General features: G+C 44.2%; 1 protein-coding gene and 1 long non-coding RNA gene across 5 annotated transcripts in view; one reads left to right on the top strand and one right to left on the bottom strand.

Annotated features, from left to right (window-relative positions):
• Positions 1–23,913, bottom strand: part of EGFR (epidermal growth factor receptor) — a 197,363-nt gene that overhangs the window by 127,863 nt on the left and 45,587 nt on the right. Inside the window, exon 1 of one of the 3 annotated variants that reach the window (XM_038562624.1) lies at positions 9,654–9,770. The exons of the other annotated variants lie outside the window; for them this stretch is intronic. The gene's annotated coding sequence lies outside the window, so the exon portion shown is untranslated. Of the gene's footprint in view, positions 1–9,653; positions 9,771–23,913 lie in introns of those variants that run through there. 3 annotated transcript variants of the gene reach the window in all.
• On the top strand, positions 1,723–13,157 carry LOC102151152. 2 transcript variants are annotated; one of them, XR_005373040.1, is made up of 3 exons: positions 1,723–1,952; positions 3,938–4,147; positions 12,839–13,157. It is a non-coding gene; the product is annotated as an uncharacterized LOC102151152 (long non-coding RNA). The 2 variants fall into 2 exon arrangements; XR_005373041.1 differs by having other exon boundaries at positions 1,727–1,952; positions 3,938–4,071.

The raw sequence follows: 23,913 nt of genomic DNA, 5'->3' as shown, positions 1-23,913 counted from the left end.
ATAAATAAATAAAATCCAGGCCTGAGCTTTCCTTCTTGGATGTGCTCCTTCTGGGGGGCATGTGCCTTCCCCCGACCTCCTGATAATCGGGCAGCATCATGGGCTTGCGCCGGACTGTAGCTCAGCAGGCTGGAGGTCCTGCATCTGTCCCTACCGCATCCACGCTGCGGTGACTGGTGTTTGTTTTTGTTTTTTTCTTAGAGATTTTATCTATTTATTCATGAGAGACACGGAAGAGAGGCAGAGACAGAGGCCGAGGGAGAAGCAGGCTTCCTGCGGGAAGCCCGATGCGGGACTCGAACCCGGGACCCAGGGGTCACGCTCTGAGCCGAAGGCAGACGCTCAACCGCTGAGCCCCCCAGGGGCACGCACACAGGATTTAATGCCCATCTCACTCGTTACCTAATTTTGGCCCTAAAAGGAAGAACAAAGGAAAGAACGGGGCTTGGGGGATGGGGGGATAAAGGAAAACGCGGACTCCTCTAACATTTTCGGTTTATTTCTCACATAATTTTCGGCACCTAAAAAGCCCTGCTCGAGCTCCTGCCGCCTGTCCGGAGCCACGCTGGGGTCCCCCCCCCCCCCCCGCCCCGCTCCCTCTCCTCCCGCAGGTGCTCAGCCCAGCCCTCCCGCCAGCGTGGCCCGCACCCAGTCAGCCCCGGGCCGCCGCCAGGCCTGTGAGCTGCTCAGGGCAGGGCAGGGGCCAGAACCCCTGGGCCGTGAACTTACTTGCTCTTCTCCTCTTCTGGAACCCGAACTGGACATCAGCTCCTGCCTGCTACCTGGGGGCGGGCAGACCTGGGGCAGGCGGGAGTCTGGGGCCCGCGCCACCCCCACGGGGGCTGCACAAAGCAGCGGCGCTCCCGAGCCCCCCTCTTCCCCTCCCTCGCCCCATTTCTCTGTGGAGGAGGCAACGGTGGTGGAGCAGATCGTCTGGGACCCAGAAACCTAGACTGTTCCCCGGGCAGCCTGGGCCTGTGCCCTGAACGGAGCCCCCGCCGTGGACCCGTCGCAGCATCCAGGCTCTCCTCACTCTCATCCCTGCACACTGGTCCCCGAAGCGCATCGAAACACTTCCTAGGCGTGGAAAGTACACGTGATCGCATGTAAAACCATTCTCCTCGGGGTGCTGGGATCCGAAAAAGAAGGGGCAGGTTTATAAACGCTCTTGGTCTACGTAGGGATCACCTGGAGTGGTACGTTCAGCATGTAGTCTAAGGATTAAGGAAAATACGGTAAAAGAGCACTTTTTAAGTGTCTGTGGTACCTCTGGAGATGGTGGGGTACCTACGGGCAAGGCTGCAAAGAGAAACCCTTTTGCAGCACCGTGGGCATGAGGGAAGGTACGGGGGGTGCGGAGGGCAGGGTCCCCACGTCCTCGGCCCACCACCGCCGTCACCCTGTCCCCTTACCTGCCCCTCTGCACAGGCCCACAAGCAACAGAAGGCTTGGGACCTGGGGCATATCACAAAGGGGGAAGGGGTGAACACCCCAAAGCTTCTAGGAAGCCCTGAAGGACACATGCAGCCTGACTCTAGGCAATTCCTCTGCTCAGAGCGGGAAGCCAGGCCCCACTGTGTACTTTACCCCAAGAGAGCCAGCTAAGTGCCTCCCTCCTCCACCCCCTCCACACCCACAATGTCATTGGCTTACTAGGATAGCGTTTAGCTGGTGAAACATTACAATTGTGTGAAGCTTTGCTAGCCAAACAAAACAAAGCCCAATGGCGTCAGAGCCTACTCTCCAGTCCCAGCCCAGGGGACAATGTCCAGCTGTCTATTGCTACCTCAGTTTAAAAGAAAAGTCAAGGCTACATCCAGAAAAGTACCTCTCCCAGGCCTCTTTTTTATGAGCATTTAACCAACTCCAGCACCAGAGAGTCTCTCTGGGCCTCCCGGGACGTTCATGGAGGGACCTGATACTCCTGCTCTTGCCTGCTTTCCAGCTCTCTGGTAGGCCTTTGTCTTTTAGTCTGAACACTGGGTTAGTTCCACTCAGAAGTCAATGTTTTTGTCATCTCATTACATCAGAGTCATGCATAATCAATCTAGACGTTAGAGCAGGGATTGTATGGTAGGGCGTGTGAGACGGCCTACAACACACACACACTGTTCACTGCTGCAGAGGAAAACGCAGAGGAGGGGTTTTCACTGTCTATATAAATGGCAAGAGCAGGATCGGAAAATTCAGCAATAGAACTGTACGACCTATTTTGTGCAAAATATTTATTTCCAATTTTAAGTACCCAGGAAGACAATTTCACAGACTTAATACGAGCTTTTACCTTGAAATTTTATCCTACAATGATCAAAGAATTTCCATGGGCCTGAGGTCCCATGCTAGGCACACTGGCGTGTCTTTTAAAAAACACTATGTCTGGTGCAGAATAGTAAAGTGCTCATTTTTACCTGCATTTATAAAGGGTGAAGATCTGATCTAAATATCCTTTTTGGAATTTTTGTCTAAATAATCATCTGTAGTTGAGCTCATCAAGACATGGAATGGTTCATCAACTCCTCACTACATAGGTGTTTGTTCAATTGTACTGACATATTGGTAGTCCCATGGATTTCTGTACAGTTTTTGTTCTTTTATGTCCCATAAGTGGTAGTGAACTCACTTTTCAAACACTAAGGCAGAGAAGGTTCAAATACTTGGTGGCTAGCTAATTTCCCTCATTCTCTCCCTGTTGACAGCCTACAGGACACCAATGATAGGGTGGCAGGCACTACAAAGGTGCAAATAAATAAAGGGGTGTTCAGAGCTCTATGAACATGATATTCCAGTAAAGGAGGGACCGCATATACACCAAGAACTCCCTCAGGGGCGAATGTGCTGTGTATCCTACAAATGAAATTCAAAGGAAAAGAAATTTTCTTTGCAGGGAAGACTGCTGGAAGAAGCAGGGATCAAGTATTAAGTAGGTCACATTCAGATGAGCTGTGTTTCTTACAAACGAAATAGATGAAGGTAGCGGTGTGTATGTGTGTGTCTACTTGGTTGTTTCTGGCTGGTGTATACGTGTGGAGGGGTCCGTGTGAAAATAGGAATTCTAGATGACAGAAATGAAAATGAGACTTATGGGGCACCTGGGTGGCTCAGTCAGTTGAGCATCTCACTCTGGATTTCTGCTCAGGTCATGATCTCCAGGTCCTGGGACTGAGCTCCACGTTGGGCTCCCTGCTCAGCGCGGAGTCTGCTTGAGGGTTTCTCTCCCTCTGCCCATCCCCTCCCGACTCACACGCCCATGTACATCCTCTCTCTTTTCAAAATAAATAAGATTTAGTGTTGACACTGTGTTCCTGAGCACAGTCCACACAATATCCTGAAAATTGTAATCATAAAAATGAAAACGCACAGTGGTTATCGGGACTCTCTCTAACCAATGTAACCAGCTTTTACTGGGATCCCAGAGTCTTGGTGACAAAACTGTCTTGGAGTGCCCCTTATGGGAATGAGAATCGTATTTCAATTCAGAATTTCAGTTAGGTATGCCACGTGAAAAACTAATACACCTCCTGTAGAGTTTGGATTTTAATACATTTCAAGCTGATAAAAAAAAATGCTAATAGAATGTCATAATAAACAGCAACGGTACCTTAAATGAGATGTTTTAATATCAAGTGCCCCATTCATAACTAATTACTAATGGATAACTGCTAGGCTGGGAAAGTGGACAAGGACAATTAATCGAGGTAAACAGGCCTGGACATTTCCAGTTTAATGGAAATGATCATGTAATGTGCTTGTTTGTCCTTTTATAGGACTGTTATGCAGAGTTATATTATTGCACCCCCATCAACTGAAAGCCAGCCCATCTAATTTAATGGTCTTTTCAGCTGAGCAAATTCTGATTTGGAGAGTTGATTTGCATGGATTTTTGTGCAATCCTATTTACAAACCAACTGAAAAAAAAAATCAGGCAATCCAATTCCAGAGTACATCGTGTAGCCTGGAGCTTGCCAGGGAAGGCAGCTGTGGTGAACTCGTGATGGCCCCAAAGCATCGTCCTCACCGCTGTGGCTGGCTCAGCCTCCTGAAGTGTCCATGTCGGAGAAACCGGAGCTTCAGGTAACCTGTTGTTACCAGGTGCAAGACGACGTGTTCCCAGGACTCAGGAGGGACATAGTTATGCATCAGCTGTGATGTGAGTGTGACCAAATTGGGGGAAAATCAGACTGACAAATTTGTTCTAAAATACACTGGGTTTCTTTTTTGTTTGTGTCATTGTTGTGCTATGTCCTCTCCCCAGTGAGCATACTCTGAAATTCAAGATAATGTTTCTATTACAAAAGCCCTAAGACAAGAGCTTCTGTCGTGTTTATAACTCAGTTGATAAGATGACCTCTGGAAGAAGGGCTAAGACCCAAATGAACATGGCTCCAGGTGCTGAAGAAGTTGAGGCAATACAAAGACTAAGGAAGCCCAAATGGTCATAGGTGGTGCCTCTGGTTGGTGGAATTTACTTTAAAACATTTGTTTCTTATAGCTTTGCCTTTGTGTCAATTTGCTCCTCCGTTTAGAGGAACGAAGACTGGAACCCCTTGACCCTGCTCTAGCAGCCAGTTGAGGGTTTCGGCTGCCTACATACCCCCGACCTTCTATTTATTTACAAGTATTCTGTAAAAGTTTTAAGACAGTGACAAAATGATTTTACTAGTGTTGTGCGAGATCTTCCTGAGTTGTTTTTCTATACTGATTTTCCATTCATGTGACTCTTTCAACAAGAACCTTCACTAAAGATGCGTAAAACGGATTTCTAAAATACCTTACAATCGTTAAGGTTCACATTCTGGATGAAAATGTTTTGCTGCAATACCCTTCCACGGAGAGAAGTCTTTATTAAGTAATTAGAATGATAAGTTAGCCATTATTCTTCATCTACCTTAAGAAAAAATACTGATTTTGCCGGTTAATCCGCTAATTGTAATTTCTTTTGACTTCAATGAATGGGTCCATTTGTAGTAGTGGTTTATAAAATAAAAAAATGCATCCCTAAATATTATATATCCTTTAGTAACACTAGGTAAAAGCATCAGGTGTTTGGGGAACAGACAAGATGATGTTTAAAATAATTAGAGTTTTGGGCAGCCCCGGTGGCTCAGCAGTTTAGCGCTGCTTTCAGCCCAGGGTGTGATCCTGGAGACCTGGGATCGAGTCCCACATCGGCCTCCTTGCATGGAGCCTGCTTCTGTCTGTCTCTGCCTCTCTCTCCCTCTATGTCTCTCATGAATAAATAAAATCTTAAAAAAAATAATAAGAGTTTTGAGGGTTTTTTTTTTTAAGATTTATTCATTTTTAGAGAGAGAGAGAGAGCACGCCTGCAAGTGGCGGAGGGGCAGAGGAAAGAATCTCAAGCAGACTTTGTGCCGATCGTGGAGCCCCACACGGGCCGACCTCATGACAGATGAGATCACGACCTGAGATGAAACCAAGAGTCAGATGCTTAACCGACTAAGCCACCCAGGCGTCCCTAAAAGAATTAGGTTTTTATTTATTTATTTTTAATCCATTAGCCTCAAACACCACTCCGAAAAAACTTTTAGTGGCCTTTCACTAAAAGGGAAATAACATGACGTCACTACTCACACTTTCTGTTTCTAGTTCGTATACACAAACCCAACAAGGGAACCAACTGTAAGCCAGTGCTCGGTTTTGATGACATCTTCATATTTTCAGTTCTAACCTGGAGACAGCTAGAATGCAAACAGAGCCAGAGTAAAAAGAGTCATGAGGGAATCGATCAGCTGTGGGCGGGGGGGGGGGGGGTGAGTCAAAAATGGGATGTCCCGGTGAACAAATGGTTCTCCACAAGTTCTTCATGGATCTAGACGAGGACTCATTGTTAACCCAGAGATTCCGACACATTTTCAGCATGAGTCAGAGCAAGCAAGAAGGGTGGGGGCCCAGCCTCTTTGTTTTCTCTTGGGGTTAATAGTGATTTCCTTAGACTGAGCCACAGCTCTGAGGGAATAACATAATGCGGCGGACTACCAGGGAACCATAAATAGTGAAGAAGAGGGCCTCTGAGGATCCCCCGGCCACCGCCTAACATGCTACCAGAACAAGCCCTACACATCCCCCATGCTCATTTTCACTCAGTTGAAGGAATTATTATTTCCATTCTAAGGGGAAAGAGATATAAACACCATATTAATTATAATTTGCCTACAACTTACTCCTCGTGGGGGCCATACACCCCTGTCAGTACGCAAAGCCCTAAAGGAAAATGTTATGATTGTTATCACTGCTTGACGAAGGACAGAGTAAATAGCACGGTTGCTTTTTTTTTTTTAATTTTTAATACAAAGCTGATAACATCTTAAGAGGTAGGGAAAAACCAAACCTGACATAGGTGTGGGTGTCTCTCTATAATTAACAGTGCGGCAAAAGAACAGGAATGGGATTTAGATGACTCTAGAAAGTAATTCGAGCTCCTTGGTTTCCTCAGGGGAAAATGGGACAGAGTACATAGATAGAAATTCTCTTAGCAGTAGCCGAGAGCCAATAATGTTCTATGACTTCAAACCTGAGTTCACACTTGAACTTTATAAAGTATTACACATTTCACTTCCCTAAGGGCCACACACAGACTGAGCTGCATTCAAAGTCAGAGTCAGGGAGTTTGGGGTAACATCCATATATCACGAGTGTCTACACTCCCTGGGCATGGCATCAATCCCAATGACTGCAGAAGTATTACGGCACGTGCCTTGTCCATGTACTGTGCTAGAGTCTTTCAGGGAGTGATTTTACTCTTGCAGAAAACCCTACTAGGAGGGCCCTATACTCACACCTACTTCACAGATGAGGAAACAGGCTGAGCAACAGTGGCCACCGTGGGTGACGGCACTCAGCCATCACATTATGTTGTTCCCAATAACTGATCACCCCTCCTTAGATCCTGGACATAATTGAATTGAGTATTTGGAAAAAAAATCACGAAATCATGATTTAATGGTTGAATAACAGAGGAAAGACAGGGGTTGGATGTTTGCATCATCACGAGGGAGGGAAAATGATGATAAAACTGGCCAGTTAGCTGAAGGTCCGGCCTGCCAGGTGATCAGATACAGCAAAGCCTGAATATTTCTTATCTAAACAAAAAGAGGGGGCAGCCCGGGTGGCTCAGTGGTTTAGCGCCGCCTTCAGCCCAGGGCGTGATCCTGGAGACCCCGGATCGAGTCCTGCATTGGGCTCCCTACATGGAGCCTGCTCTCCCTCTGCCTGTGTCTCTGCCTCTCTCTCTCTCTCTCTCTCTCTCTCTCTGTGTGTGTGTCTCTCATGAATAAATAAATAAAATCTTAAAAAAAAAACAGTAAAGAGACATTAATAATATGAGAGATTTTAGTCTGACTGTTAGGGAACCTTCCAGTTGGTGAAATGAACTGAACTGTAGCTATGTGCCTAAAACAGAGTAGTGGAAGTCTTTCATGTAGGACATTTTAGAAACTGGCAGATACACAAGAAAACCGGTTTACATAGAGATGTCAGAGGACTCCTGGTGTCTCTTCACATGTCCTGTCATCTTCCACGAAAGGAGACAAAACACCAGGATTTTAAAAGCATTTGTCAGGATTTATGTAAACACAACTAAGCAGTTGACCCTGGTCCAATTCGTGAAACAATGAATGACATGAAACTGTCCTTGTGTACAGCTGGTGTCTTTGCAAGAAGTCACTTCCCTAAAAGGGGAAGCCACTAGCAGGATCATTAGTGACGGTGGCCAACACACCCCATTCTAGGCACCACTCTACATCTCACCCACTAGCAAACTCACCACACCACAGCCCTCTGAGGGATGTGCTGTTATTAGGTCCATGGTCCCACAAGAAAATGCGGGCACAGGTGACTTAAAGAACTTACTAAAGGGGCCCCTGGGTGGCTCAGTCAGTTAAGTGTCTGCCTTTGGCTCAGGTCATGATCCCAGGGTCCTGGGATCGAGCCCCACATCGGGCTCTCCACTCGGGGAAGCCTGCTTCTCCCTCTACCTGCTTGTGCTCTATCAAATAAATAATAAAATCTTGAAAAAAGAAAAGAAAAGAAAAAGTACATACAAAAATTCAACAGCTGCTAAATGGGAGAGCTGGGATTGATTGGTACCTTGTTCATCTGACTCCGAGGTACGTGCTTTTCCACTGTGATAAAGCCCCACAAATAAAGCACTAAAATCAATCCACTTTCAGTAAGCTGTGTGTGTCAAGGTCTGAGCAAAGTGCCTTGAAGAAGAGAGTCTCAAATTAGAGTAGTGTCACGTAAATTCAAAATTAAATTTGCAGGGAATCCCTGGGTGGCTCAGCGGTTGAGCGCCTGCCTTTGGCCCAGGGCGTGATCCTGGAGTCCTGGGATCGAGTCCTGAATCGAGCTCCCTGCATGGAGCCTGCTTCTCCCTCTGCCTCTCTCTCTCTCCATCTTTCAAGAATAAATAAAAAAATCTTTTTTTAATAAAAACTCTTTTTAAAAAATTAAATTTGCACTTGAAACGTATAAAATATGCATGTTTCACTTTCCTGCAGGTCACATACAAAATGAGCACTGCATTCCAAGTCCTGGTCAGGGACTTTTGGGGAGCGTGCACATATTTCTGCAGGATACCCCCCGGGAACTGCACTGATGTGTTTCAGGGTTCCCTTCACGGTTTCCTCTGTGGTACTTTATGATCCAATCCAAGAGAAAAATGTCCTGCAAAATCACCTCTATTCTGTTTATGTTGCTAAGTTACTGAAATATTTTGCCTTGACTTGCCCCAGAAAGCCGTGTTGTCTTTAAAGAGATAAAGCTACATTCTGGAACGTCTTGGTATACGTGATCTAAACGTGCTGAGCATATTTCCGTAGAGTCAATTTTGTTTTATTCTTTCTCCCTCCTATATAATTTGTAGAGAATCACATGATTCTGCACCAATGAGAAATAAAAGGTTCTAAACGGATTAGCATGAAAACTGAAATAGATCCACTGAGAGGCCTCGTGAGCTAGCCGGTGCTTCTGGATGCACACTCACTCACACACACGCACACATGCACACCGGGAAGACAACCTTCGTCGAAGGGAAGAACATTCACACTTGCAAAGAGATGACCATATTGAAGGAAGCAGATCAAGAACCACGACTCGGCCAAGTTACACAGGAGAGGCCCTGAGGGACAGGATAACCTGGGCCTGAGTGTATTTTAACACACTCCGGTTGTCTGTTTTCAATGTTCTTTTAAGAAAAAAAAGTCTAAGGGAACTTTTCACTTATTGCTAGAAGATTCTGAGTTTAAAAAAAAAGAAAAAGAATGGGTGAACCAGAATCACAAGCCACAGAAGGCAAGCTGAAGCGCATCTTCAGATGATCGTTTCTCTCCTCTTGCCCCCCCGCCCCCCAAAGCCTCAACACGAACCCGTACAAAGTCAATGTTGGAGACACGAGTACACACTTGTACCTTCTGCGAGTTTGCCCCGTCACATACACTTGGTGGAGTGGGAGTGACAGCCTCTCCTTCGCTCCCCGGCCTCTCCCTGCCTTTGGAAAGCGCGGCCAAGGCTCCAAGGCCCTGCTCCCTGCTAACCGGTCGCCGCACCGAGCCCGGGGATGGGGCGACGAGCCAGCTGCCACCTCAGCAGCCCACCCTGGCCTCCCTCCCCCTGGAGGAATCTGGCCCAGAGCTCACCTGCTCAGAGGCTGGACCGTCCAGCGGGTCGTGTATACCCACGTTGCCATGGGACAAAGCAACACTTTGGAAAGCCAGGATTAAATCCCACTCCTCTGGGAAGAAGGCCCGTCGGCTCTGTTCATTTCTTTTTCTACTCCCCCCCGCCCCCCCGCCGCCTTTCCTGTCTGCAAGACAGGATATGGGGCAAGAACATGAGAAACAGGGCCTCGGATCAGATATTCTGTGGACGGAGAGAAACAGCACGAGAAGAAAACGCGTCTGCTTGCGACCAAGCACTAGACTAGCAAGAATCCCAGGGTCCGCTGAGGCCCAGGGAACCTTCCACAGCTGCCTGGCTTCTCTCGTCTGTACAAGGAGACCGCCGAGCCTGCAGAGCCCGCACCCAACTCCACCAGCTTCCTCTCCCGTGTGCACACGGGTCAGTGTGTACAGAGGCGCCGGACTCCCAGAACTCGCTCTAGACCTGGAGATTAGGTAGGGCGCTCCACACTTGGGTTCTCTTCTCTTTCTAGTGACGGCAATCCTTTAAGGGAAAAAATGGATCATCTGGCTCTATTTCAGGCAGTGGAGGTTCTGCGGGGGCAAGAAAGTTAGCAAGTCTCACGACTCGCCTAAAAGAGAAAAATAAATCCGTGATATCAGCCGACTCAGGACAGCGTGACTTTGGTCCTCAAGATCCACGCCAGAAATGAAGGACTGCGTCACGCACTGCAAGGTGGAGGGGGGGCAGAGCTTCGTTATCCAAAAAAGACAGACCCTCCCCCCCCTTCGCTGTCCCTGCATGCAGCCTGGGACCATGGAGAAGAGCTACAACCTTCAGAGCAAAGTGGGAGCAGCCACGTCGCGTTATTCTCCTTTTTAAACAATTCGAGGGGCATCAGGCTGGCTCAGTCAGTAAAGCATGAGACTCTTGATGTTGGGGTTGTAAGGTCAAGCCCGATACTGGGTTAGAGATTACATTAAAAAAATCTTAAAAAAAAAACTGTAAATAAATGAAACAGGTCTGAAACCTGTTTGTCTAAGTGTACGTATGGTCGTGCGCTTTCAAGCGTGATGTTTGAAAATCAACATAACCTGCATCACTGTCTCTCGATCTAAAGAAACCTCAGGATACATCTCAGTTTGGTACAAGATATATTACTGGAAACTTTTCTGAAAGAAGAATATTAGAGTTAAGTATGATTGTGTATGTGTGAGAGAGAGAGATAGAGTGAGAGAAAGAGAGAATCAAACCTCTGGGGTTGGTGGAGGTTTCTGGTAGGTAACTTCTTGGGGTGCCCTAGAAGGATTTTCTCCTTGGAAATGAGGGAAATCTATGCAGGCACTTCCCTGGGTTCACCCAGCTCTGCTGTCCCTGCTCTATTATTCTAATTCCCACTGGCGATATCTCAGGTGGTGGAACAGTCTGGAAGGAAAGCCGTGGGTCTCTGCCCATCACAGTATGAGGACCCAGAGGGTCTCCAACCCTTGGAGGGAGGGCAAGGTTGAGTGGGGGTAGTTCAGTCTTAGCAGGTAAAATACCCTAGGAGTTCCGTGCCCCCCAGGCTGAGCAAGCCTCAGGTGTGACGTGCGTGACATGGGGCCCCGTGGGGGCAAGTCAGGGTGAGCTGGAGCCGGGGGATCTTCCAGGCACGGCACGCACACCCTGCCGAACACCTGCCACCTCTTTTACTGAGGCTATTTAGTATTCATTCAACAAATACTTATTGGACATATATATGCGCAGCAGAAACCCCAGCGGGGCTGAAAATAAAAATCATCCACTGCTGGGTAGTCACAAATGACTCTGTTTTGCGGCGGAGCACATGGGGCTCAAGGACACCTGTGTAAAATGCTTTTCTTGATAAGCACAACAATTTCAGAAGAATCAACTTCCTTAATTGTCTGAATTTTATAAGAAAAATGAACTGTAGAGCCTTCACAAGGTTTTGTGTGTGTGTGTGTGTGTGTGTGTGTGTGTGTGTGTGCGCCTTTCCTGAAATGAGAATCTCATTTTTAAAACTGCAATACAGGGATGGCTGGGTGGCTCCTTGGTTAAGCAACTGCCTTTAGCCCGGGGCGCGATCCTGGAGTCCCAGGATCGAGTCCCACATCGTGCTCCCTGCATGGAGCCTGCTTCTCCCTCTGCCTGTGTCTCTGCCTCTGTGTGTGTGTGTGTCTCTCATGAATAAATAAATAAAATCCTTAAATAAATAAATAAACAATTAAATAAATAAATTTGCAATACAAAATAAAGCTTCATCCTCCTCTGTGATCAACCTGGAATGGAATGTCTCAAGCTGCTTTACAAGAAGACGTGAGTCTCCTTTGAACTTTCTTTGAACAAATAGGAGCAATAAGGAAGTAAATACTGTTCCCAAAGGGTCCCAAAAGATCGATAACAAAGCCGGACCTCCCCGCTCTATTTTTTTTTTCAAGATTCTATTCGTTTATCATAGTGAGAGAGAGACTGAGAGAGAGAGAGAGAGAGAGAGAGAGAGAGAGAGAGAGAGAGAGAGAGAGAACAGGAGCAGGGGGAGGGGCAGATGGAGAAGCAGGGGGTCCCATGTGGGACTCGATCCCAGGACCCCGAGATCTTGACCTGAACCCAAGGCAGACGCCTCAACGACGGAGCCACCCGGGCACCCTCTCCACCCTAACTACGAGGCCAAATACCTTCCCCAGGCTCCCCAGCCCATCCCTACTCCCGGGGCTAATTTTTAAGCATTTCTGGTTCTGTGCGGCGGAGGCCTTTCCTGGGTTCCTCCCTCTGCACTCTAAGGCTTTATCCAAGTTCTCAGGTGGGGACAGGGTGTCGCTTCCCGGCCGATGGGCCATCTCCCTGTCTCAGGCCTTGTCAGAGGCACTGACCCGCCGGCCCCGCCGAGCACCGTGGCTTCTGCAAGCACCTGCCCAAGGGAGGATGGTGAAGCACAGAGCTCAGTGCAATTCCAGCTAAGAGCCCATGCTGTTCCCTGCGCCCGCGGATGCCAGCACCCCCGGCCTTGGCCTGGCTTGAGGCTCCAAAGGAGGCCACTGCCTGAGCTGATGCAGCTTCTCCCAGAAATGACCAGCGCCAGAGAGACCCTGACCCAAGGGACCCCAAGACTGCAGACAGGAAGGAATAGAATGAGGCTGCCTGAGAGATTTTTGTTGTTTTTTTTTTTTTTGAATCCTGACTTTGTCTCCTTTTCTACTTCCAGAAAAAAAAATTTCAACATCAAGCCTGGACTCCCCGAGGACTCCACGAAACAAGAGGACGGTGTCAACTGAAGAATTCTGTCTATGCAAGATCGTGACTGTTCCATTGCGCAGATCGAAAAGCCGAACCCAAATGACTGTTCTTTTGATGAACGAGACAACGGAGCATCCCCACTGTGGCTTCTGAACACCATATACCCGCAATTAACATTTCAGGGGCTTTTCTCAGGATTTTGCCCATCGGTTCAGGCACGTATTTGCTTTACTGTACGCTTTCCACACCAACGACTTCCACTAATAAATGCAATACTTTTAAAAAACTTTCTCAAGGGTTCCATTTCTCCCCTCACATTGCGTTTCTAACTAATCTTGAAGGCATTATAGGTCACAACAGCCTTTTTCCCGTTTTTAGGTTTTCATTGTTAGTGTTTCTTTTCCCCTGATCTTCATCATTGACTCCGAAATTGCAGAGCCCTACTTATTCTGATGTAGCCTCCGCGGGCCAGACACTGTAGCAGGTGCCACGCACCCTGCGCTCCGGGAATCCCAGCAGCAGGGCTGCCAGAGAGAGATCCTTAGCCCAGGCCTGAGATCGCCTCGTCAGCTACGGGGTGCTGGAGCTGAGGCATCATCACCAGTCTGCTGGATTGCAAGCACTTTTGTCTCACCACCCTGCCTCCTGGAATTCCCAACCTCAAGCTCGAGTTCTGGAATGGCAACGCGACGTGAGTATATTATTTATTTTCAGGTTTGGGGATGTCCCTGTGAATGTGAGATCATGTGTTTTTTTTTCCTGCTGCATTATTTTTTAAGCTCTAAATGACACACATTGGGGTGCCTGGCTGGCTCAGTCGGTGGAACATGGGACTCTCGATCTCGGGTTGAATTCAGGCCCCAGGTTGGGTGTAGAGATTCCTTAAAAATAATTAAAAAAAAAAAAGAATTACACACATTAGCTTATGCTGCAGCATATTTCAGAGAAGAGGACGGTGCAGCCAACCTCAGGGGCAGCCAGAGAACATGACCTTCAGGTGCAGTGAGGCTTGCCCTGGGAGGTGCGCTCTCCTTTACAAACCCACAACACTGAGTGCTGGGAGGCACTCAGCTTGAACTTGGCTCCTGACCCCACAGGGAGGAGAAGGTTATCTTATTTTTCTAATACCAATCCAAGAATCAAAGTTTTTTTTTTAAGCTTTTATTTATTTATTCATGAGAGACACAGAGAGAGAGGCAGAGACACAGACAGAGGGAGAAGCAGGCTCCATGCAGGGAACCTGGTGCAGAACTCGATCCCAGGACCCCGGGATCATGACCTGATTCGAAGGCAGATGCTCAACCACCCAGCCACCCAGGCGTCCCCAAGAATCAAAGTTTTTGAATTGCTCTTTTCTGTAACTCAGCAAACCAAACTTGACGGTGAAAAGAGATGCCTCTGTGAAGTACAAGATAATTTATTACGGTGAGTTCTGAACTCAACTGCATCTAGATATCTTGGTTTTATATTTTATTTACTTAGAACTGCAATTGGTCTGGTGCGGGCTGATGGCATTCCTTGGCTGGTGTGCATTTGAGATTATGACCTGAGCACCCAGTCCTACCTCCACCAACTCGCCAGGGCACATTTCACACAAAACATTTCCTTGTATTTAAAAAAAAAAAAAAAGGCACAGTGAAGTCTGAAAATACTCTTAATCATGGCAATGACTCATTTTCTATCAAATGCTACAATACTGTGACCTTGGTATTAATTCTTCAGGTATCAATTCTGTGATTTTTTTTTTTAAACACGGGCTAAAATTCTCCAAAATCAGTTCTAGATTATAGTGGTTTGCAAATGTGACTTTCTATTTCAGAAGAGGAGACCACCACCTGCTAAAAGGTAAAAGTGCCTTTCGAGGTGAAACATTACTTTGCAAAAAACGGAAGATCGAAAGGAACACATAGGATGACTGCTCCAAATGCTGCTGGAGACATTTTTAGCACCGTATACAGGTGTCACACTGCACTTTTAAGCATGCACTTTTAGAAACAAGCTGAAACTATTTGGAATAGTTATTTTTTCATAATCCGGAGTAGGGACACACTTGAGGACCCCCCTCTCCAGAGTTTGAAAGGGAGGCAGCAGTGAGAGGTACGTAGTAGCAGAGGTAGTTTCGTATTGGTGGAGGGTAGAAAGGTTATTTCATTTACTCCGTTGTTCCCCAGTGCCTTTCAGCTCCCCAAGTACATAAAAAATTCATTAGTGAAGAGAAGACAGGAAATATGGTCCTTGCCCCCTGCTTCTTCCAACACCGTGCAGTGATGCTTCTTCGCCTTACCTCTGGCCTTATTCACAGACCTCTCCCCAGCCAGGGTTAACATGTTTACAACATGACTCACGGTGCCCTGATCCCAAGCTACTTCTTGTTCCTTTTGTAACAGGAACCTTTTAATGAATACTCTCAAAAATGGTGAACTGGTTGTCCGTTTTTAATGACTTCCCAGCTCTTGCTTTGTACTTTTCATCTTAAAATAGAACCGATCTTCTTAAGGCTACAAACGTGTTAATAGTCACCCAGATACTTCCAGTGAGTCAATCACTCTTCGGGAATAGTAATTTAGAGGCTTTTGAAAGTGCATTAACTCTTTAGACTCACCCAGCAGAGCTCTCTTGCAACAGGGAATTTCCACCCACCCCATGAGTCACCAGAAAGGTTACTCCTTGTCCACTCCTCTCCTCTCTAGGGAGTTACTTAGTTGGAACATCTAAGTGTTTATACATGAAAGCCCCAGAATGCAGCAAGAATCTCCAGAAAGACTAAGGAATTCCAGAATTACATCTTTGAGAAAGTAGAGGGGGAAATCCTCCCTCGTCTGCTCTTCCCATTTGTTTAGAGTCAAGCCAACATCATCGAAAGAGTCGCCTTCTAGATAACTCAGGTTGGCTTTTGTAAGCTTTGAGAATGCTTACTTAATGCTTCTGGATAAGTATCTCCAAAACATTTGCTATATGCCTTCCAACATTACCATGTTTGCTTTGTGCTAAGGAGTGTAGCTGAACTTTTCCATGGAAGTACAGATGGGTTACGTTGACCGGGCAGTGCAGACACACAGGTCTTTGGGGACCACTATGTGTGGGATGTCTGCCATTACACAAATGCCTTAGCCTACCAGGATGTGTCTACCTTTCATCGTGTCCTTTATCCCCTGCCTTTTCCTCTGTTTCAGAATTTGACATAAGAAGTTCGAAAACGGAATGAGAAAACCTATCCTTGTGTTGCTGAATGGCCCTACCTTGCTATATGCAATTGTTTCACTACATCTTCCTTATTAAAAAGCTCTGTTAAGCTTTTTAAAATCTGCTGTGGACTTACAAGTGTTTCTGGTTTCTAATTAGACTTGAATTACACCTAAAATAAAAGTAAATGGCACTGAATAAGAATTTGAAGGATCCGATAGAAAAAAAAAAAAAGGATATAAACACCAGTGGAATCACTTCTAAGATTTGCTGTACTTGTAAAAAAAAGCAAACTTCAAAAAAGCAGAAGGGCCCTTTCTGGACATCTGAATCCTAATATGTCCTCCTTAACAAAGCAATACAGGCTGCTCAGTAAAAAAATTAAAAAAAAATATATTATATACATATATTATACATATTATATATACATATATATTACATATATATACATGTATATGTGTGTGTATACATGTATGTGTGTGTGTGTATACACACACACATCATATCCCATAATGGGGATGCCTAGGTGGCTTGGTGGTTGAGTGTCTGCATCTGGCTCAGGTTGTGAGCCTGGGATCCTGGGATCGAGTCCCGCATCGGGCTCCCTGCATGGAGCCTGCCTCTCCCTCTGCCTGTGTCTCTGCCTCTCTCTCTGTGTCTCTCATGAATAAATAAATAAAATCTTAAAAAAAAAATCTGATTCTGGACTCATTAAACTGCAATGAGCACTCTATTAAATTATTTTCCTTGTGTGATGGCAAAGCTTGCATAATTGGCTTTCTGATGGGAGGAACATGACATTATTATTATAAATTAAAACTACTTCTATTTGACAGTTAAACATGGCCTGTGAATAATACAGATAGCCTGTTATTAAACATTCAGTCTATATCTATATGTTTATATATAATGTTGCATGCATTTTTAAATTAAAATCTAAATATCAAGGGCATAGTTTAAAGAACTACATCCTGTTGTACATCAAAAATGGATGTTCACCTGGGCTTAGAAGTTTCTTTGGTCCATGAAAGACACATTTTGTCGTTGTTGTTGTTGTTGTTGTTGTTATTATTGAACTATAGTTGACAATGTTACATTAGTTTCAACTGTACAACATAGTGACTTGACAAGTTCATGGTTCATGCTACGCTCACCACAAGTGAGCACCATCTGTCACCATAAAATGCCATGATGATGTCACTGACTATATTCCCTATGCTGTGCCTTTCATCTCTGTGACTTATTCACTCCACCACTGGAAGCCCATACCTCCCACTCCCCTTCCCCCATTTGCCCATCCCCACCCCCCACCCCTTTGGCAACTACCTTTGGCAACTTTCAGTTTATTCTCTGTATTTACGGGTCTACAGCATATTTTAAAAAATAATAAATCTCCTATTAAGTTCAGGCAAATAAACCTGAAATATGTAATACAACCTTTCCTGCCTCTTGTTCGTCACACATCATGAGGCACTGCTGAAATAAGAATATTGAAAGGAATTACCCATTAGCAATGAAAAACAGTGGCAATCAGTTATTCATATTAAGATTTTTAAATCCCTGAGGCCTGCTTGTGGAGGTTGAAAGCCAAGGAAAACAAGAAAAATGTGTAGCACAAGCAAATAATCCCAAGAGCTGCTGTACCGACTTAGCTTTATTGTTAGTTTAAGGAAGAGAACAGTTGGCATTTACAATCCAGGACAAGACCTGCCTCCAGTTGAGGTGCACTGCTCTGCCTCAGTGTTCCTTCTCTGTCATGAACAGCATATCCTCCCCTACATCACTCCATCTCCTTGCTTTGCTCCTCTCACTACACAGATCCAAGACTGAAATCAGTACCTGCTTTGGTGCTCATGACGTTCTTTTTGCAAGCCTGGCTGATGCTCCGTGTCCTTCAGTTGATTTCAAGATGGTCCCAGCTCAGAAGACTGAGCATAACAACCTCTGTGTGTGCCAATGGTAAGATACTTTGAGGCGATCTCATGGGAAGAGAGCTTTTGCCATAAGCATAGGTTTGGCATTCATTCTTTACAAATCTACTTTTTGTTCATTATATTTCCTCCCCCACACCTGGTCTTTTAATCTCAAATACGTACACTCCACCCCTCCACAATTCTATCGCTGTCCAGAGATTTCCATAATCACATCAGCACATGTGGTTCCATCTAAATTATGGACCAAAGTAAAATAAAAGCTTGGACCTAATGACTTCACCAGGGAAGAGGTTTCACACAAGATCAAGGAGGAAACACGGGGGAGAGAAAAATCTGCCAAAAGGCAGAACAGGATGGGAATGAGAGGAGGTGAATGCAGCCAGCATTAATGAGGGCAGGCATTCTTGCTTCCGGGCGCAGATTTCTTAATTTCTCTTATTGTTTGAAACTTGACCCCACCTGTTCTTTCCATTTGACCCTAGATGATGAGAATGGAGAAACAATGTGGTGGAGAGGGGTACACAGACTTTGGCAGCAGATAACCCTGGACTCACGTGCTAGCTCTGTGAGCTTGGGGCAATCCGTTCACCTTTCTGATCCCCCATAAAAAGGAACTACGGCGTCTCTTGCGCAGGCAACTTTTATGTGCTAAAATAAGGCAATAATGGGTGCAAAGCACAGTGGCTGCCATGAGACAAGCATCCACTGCGTGGGATGACGCACCTCATAGGAACAGCAAGGGTTCCATAAACTTTGTATGAAGAGCACTTTTTCAAACAGAGAGCACAGCATTGTTTGACGTAGGTCTGCAAAGATACCGAAGTTTCTGACACTTGCAGAGAAATGAGAGAAAGAAGGGAACTGGGCATCGGAAACACCCCCCCACCCACCCAACCACCACCACCTCGGTGTAAAAGTGTAACGTGAACGCCGTGAAAAGCAGCAGACTGAAAATGGAGTTGCTCGTGCTAAGCCCCAGCAGATGTGCAATACCTGACCTCACTGCAGTTTCAGCCAATCAGTCTGGAATTTCCTGATCAGCACTGGTTAGGTAATCTGCCTGTTACGATCCCCTGCCCTTCCCACTAAAGGAGGGTGACCTTGCCTCAAACAGTCCTTTGCTCCGCGGACCCCATTTCAAACCACTCCTCAGGGCTCCTATCTATCTGTTAGATGGGATGCAGCCCCGACTCATGAATCATTAAATAATGCCAATGAGATCTTTACATTTACTCCATTGACTCAGTTCAATGTTCGTCCCGTAACAATGCACAGTAATACATGGCTGTTTGCCTGCATGCCAAATATAATCCCAATGGCACGAAAATAATGGAGAGAAGCACCACAGATTTATATTTAGAAACCCACGTCCACTTTTCCATGCAAATGAGCAGGGATGAAAGAAAGAGAAAACACAAGTTCGTTCAAGCAGTAAGATATAGATGATCGACAGTTAATTATTTGTGAATTATTTCCAGGGCTATGATCCGTTGGTTTCTTTCTTTTCTTAAATCCAATTTATTGAAACTAAAAACAAAAGCAGAAACAGTTCATCCATTTCTCCCACTTGCCGCCCCCTCACCCAAGCCTCTGGCAACTATTAATCTGTTATTTTGTATCTTGAGCATTTTCATTTATGTAACATATTCTATACATGTATAAGTTATATATTTTATATATATTACGTGTATATGGAATCTAACATATATTATTGAATCTAACCTAATCAATGTATATTATCTAATATACCATGTATGTGCCTATAACTTTGTATCCTGCAACTTTAAATCTATATCTATGCATATTATCTAATATATATATAAATTTGATTCCACATATAAGAGAGATCCTATAGTATTTCCCTTTCTCCGACTTATTTCACTTATCATAATGCCCTTGAGATCTATCCATGGTGTTGCAAAGGGCATGTTTTTTATGGCCGAATAATATTCCATTGCGTGTGTATGTGTGTGTATCTGTGTATCTACATTGTGTGTATATCTATATACCCAAACTTCTTTATCCATTCTTTTTTTCTCTCTCTTTTTTTTTTTTCTTTATCCATTCATCCATGGTTGGACACTGGGCTGTTCCTAGATCTTGGCTACTGTAAATAACGCGGCAATGACTATGGCAGCACGTAATTTTTTTTAAGTTAATGTACTCATCTTCTTCATATAATTCCCAGAAGTGGAACTGCTGGAGCATGTGGTAGTTTTTTGTTTTTTGTTTTTTAATTTTTTGAGGAACCTCCATACAGTTTTCCATAGTGGCTTCACCAATTTACATTCTCGCCAATAATGTCCAAAGGTTCCCTTTTCTCCACTTTTTGCCAACATTTTTATTTGTCTTTTTGATGACAGCCATTTGTAATGGGTGTGAGGAGACATCTCATTCTGGTTTCGATCTGCATTCCCCTAACGGTTTAGTACTGCAAAGCATTTCCGCACGTACCTCTTGGCCACCTGGATGTCTTCTTTGGAAGTCTATTCAGATCTTCTGCCCATATTTTAATTGGATTGCTTTGGGGTTTGTTTGTTTTGCTACTGAGCTGTACAAGTCCTGTGTGGATCTTGGCTATTAGCCCTTTATTAGAGATATGATTTGCAAATATTTTCTCCCATTCAGTAATTGCCTTTCTACCTCACGGGTGGTTTCTTTTGCTGTATAGAAAGAAGCTTTTAAGTTTGATGTAGTCTCACTTGTTTGTTTTTGCTCTTGTTGTTTTTGCTTTTGGTGTCAGATTCAAAAAATCATCACCGAGACCAATGTCTAGGAGCTAACCGCCCACGTTTTCTTCTAGTTTTATGGTTTCAGATCTTACATTCAGTCTTTACTCCCTTTTGAGTTAATTCTTGTGTATGTTCTAAGATAAAGTTCCAGCTTCATTCTTTGGCATGTGGCTGTTCACATTTCCATTTATTGAAGTTTGTCCTTCCCTCACTACATATTCTTGGCTTCTTTGATATAAATTAATTGACCACATATGTGTGAGTTTATTTCTGGGCTCTCTATTCTGCTCCACTGACTCATGTGTGTGTTTTTTTTTAACACCATTACCATATTATTTTAATTACTATAGCTTTGTCATATAGTTTAAAACCAGGGAACGTGATACCTCCAGCTTTGTTATCAAAATTGCTTTCACTACTTGGGAGTTTTTTATGATTCCATACAAATTTTAGGATTCTGTGTTATATTTCTGTGAAAACTGCCATCGGAATTTTGATAGGAAACGCATTTAATCTGTAGACTGCTTTGGGTAGCATAGATATTTAAACAATATTAATTTTTTCAACCCATGAGCACAAAATACCTTTCCTTTTATTTGTATCTCTTCTTCAATTTTTTTTTCATTACTGTCTTATAATTTTCAATACACAAGTCTCTCACCTCCCTGGGTAAATTTATTCCTAGGTATCTTATTATTCTTTTTGATGCAACTGTAAATTGAATTTTCTTAAATTCGCTGATAGTTCATTATTAGGTATAGAAACACAACAGATTTTTGTGTATTGATTTTTTTCCTGCAACTTTACTGAATTTTTTATTAGTTCCAACAGTTTTTTTTTTTTTTGATGGAGTCTTAACATTTTCTATCATGTCATCCGTAAATAGTGACAGCTTTATATCCTCCTTTTTAATCTGGATGCCTTTTATTTCTTGTTCTTGCCTAACTGCTCCAGCTAGGACTCCCAATACTATGTTGAATAAAAGTGAGTTGGCATCATCACCTTGTTCTTGTCCTTAGAGGAAAAGTTCTCAGCTGTTCATTATTAAGTATGAAGGCTGTGGGCTTGTCATATATGGCCTTTATTATGATGAGGTACTTTCCCTTTATAAGTGCTTTGTTGGGAGTTATATCATGAATGGGTGTCAGAATTTTGTGAAATTTGTCTGCATCTATTGACATGATCGAATGATTTTTATTTTTCATTTTGTTAATGTGGTGTCACACTGGCTGATTTATAGATGTTGAACCATCCCTGTATCCCTGGAACAAATCCCACTAGATTTGTTTGACCCTTTCAATGTATTGTTGAATTTGGTTTGCCAACATTTTGTTGAGGATTTTTGCATGTATGTTCATCAGAAACATTAGCCTTTAAATTTCTTTTCTTTTGGCATCCTTGTCTGGTTTTGGTATCAAGGTAAGGCTGGCCTCATAAGTTTGGAGGAATTCCTTCTTCTGTTTTTTAAAAAGAGTTTGAGAAGGATTGGTATTCTTTCTTTCAATATCTGGTAGATTTGCCAGTGAAATGGTCTGTTGCTTGCTGGGAGGTTTTTGATCATCGTGTAAATCTCCTTACTAATAATCAGTCTGTTCAGATTTTCTCTTTCATCATAATTTACTCTTGGTAGGAATTGAGGCTGTATGTTTCCAGGAACTTATCCATCTCTTCTAGATTGTTTAATCTGTTGGTGTATAATTGTTCATAGTGGTTCTCATGATCCTTTACCCTTTGTCAGCTGTAACATCTCCTCTTTCATTTTGGATTTTGAGTCCTCTTTTCCACGCACCCCCCCCCCCCAACTGCCCCCAGGAGTCCAGCTTAAGGTTTGTCAATTTAGTCTATCTTTTCAAAGAGCCACCTCTTGGCTTCATTGACCTCTTCCATCACCTTTCTGGTCTCTATTTATTTCTGCCCCTTGTTATTTCCTTCCTTCCATCTAACTTTGGGCTTTGTTTATTCTTCTCCTAGTTCCCTGAGGTCCAAGGTTCAATTGTTTGAGACTCTTGTCAATTCTTGAGGTAGGCCTGTAATTGCTATAAGCTTCCCTCTCTGGACTGCTTTTGTTGCACATGGTAAAATTTGGCATGTCACATTTCCATTCTCGTTTATCTCAAGGTATTTTTTTTTACTTCTCTTTTGATGTCTTCCTTGACCCATTAGTTGTTCAGCAGCATGCCATTTAATAGCCACCTATTTATAATTTTTCCAAGTTTCTTTATGTAATTGGTTTCCGGTTTTATACCATTGTGATCAGAAAAAAAAGTTGGATATGATTTCAATCCTCTTAAATGTATTGAGACTTGCTTTATGGTCTAACATGTGATCTATCTTCAAACACGTCCCACCAGCGCTTGAGAAGAGTGTATTTTTGTTGATTTCAGATGGGATGTTCTCTAAATATCTGTTAAGTCCATCTGGTCTAATGCTGTGCCACTCAAGGCCAATGTTTCCTTATTGATTTTCTGTCTGGACGACCTATCCACTGATGTGATAGGGCTATGATCTTAACTACAGGGTTAAGAAAGGGATACACATGGGGTGTGGAATCCTTCGTTTCTCTATTGTTCAATCTTTTCATGTCCAACGTATTATTCCAATTTTGATGCATACACATCCAAAGCCAAAACTCCTGCTTATACCCAGTGAAACATGAATGCAAGAGGTAATTAATGTACCTCAATCCTCTGTGGTGTCTTTGAGGGCTAATCAGAACTCACATATGAAGTTTCCTTCTCTACCAAGTCTTAGGAGCTGCTGGTGCTGGGACTCAGATGTAATTCTAGAACAGTCTTTCCTCATCTTCTCCCTCATTCCACCTCTAGCTTCCAGCCTTGCAGCTCTCTCATTCCTAAAGGCTGGATTTACTAATTTTCACTTATCCCCCTAGCACTGAATCCCTCTCCTGCTTCACTGGGGTCTTTTAATTCCTCCTCCAGGGTCTAGACTCCTCTAAAATAGAGATTAAAGTTCCATCACCCTGGGCAATTAGATCCCTGTTCCCCCATTCCAGCCTACAATGAAAAGTGACCACGAAACACTTGACCTTTTGAGGAACAGTTCGTCAAGCCACTCATCTCCAAAAACCATACTCATTAGTGATTTCGGTGTCTGCAATACTTAAATACTCATTTCTTGAATGCCATATAAATTATGCCAATCAAGTTATAATAAATTGCCTAGTAGGTGAGGGA

Source organism: Canis lupus, chromosome 18 (genome assembly GCF_011100685.1).
Source record: "Canis lupus familiaris isolate Mischka breed German Shepherd chromosome 18, alternate assembly UU_Cfam_GSD_1.0, whole genome shotgun sequence".
NCBI lineage: Eukaryota > Metazoa > Chordata > Mammalia > Carnivora > Canidae > Canis > Canis lupus.
This window is presented reverse-complemented; position numbering and strand designations above follow the sequence as displayed.